Genomic DNA, 407 nt, shown 5'->3' with positions numbered 1-407 from the left:
ATCAGAGCAGGTTAAGGTAACTTATTCCTCGATCAATTACTCATGGCTTCCGCACAACCTGTTTTTAGAGATGGTGGTAGCAGTACCAAGCCACCATGTTTTGTTGGAGAGCACTACGATTTTTGGAAAATCCGTATGCAAGCGTATCTCGAAGCACAAGGAGATGACATATGGGATGCATTTGAAAATGGTCATCACATTCCAAAAACTGTCATCGATAACAAAGAAGAAATAAAGATAAAAAATTCTTGGACTGATGAGGATAAAAGAAAAGTGTTGTTCGATAAAAAGGCTAAGAATATATTACAATCTGCACTAGGAATGGATGAGTTTTTCCGCATATCTCACTGTAAAACAGCAAAAGAAATATGGGATACGTTGGAAGTAACTCAGGAAAGCACCATTGA

The sequence above is a fragment of the Cicer arietinum genome, chromosome 6, assembly GCF_000331145.2.
Source record: "Cicer arietinum cultivar CDC Frontier isolate Library 1 chromosome 6, Cicar.CDCFrontier_v2.0, whole genome shotgun sequence".
In the NCBI taxonomy this organism is placed as follows: domain Eukaryota; kingdom Viridiplantae; phylum Streptophyta; class Magnoliopsida; order Fabales; family Fabaceae; genus Cicer; species Cicer arietinum.
Note: the sequence above shows the minus strand (reverse complement) of the source record.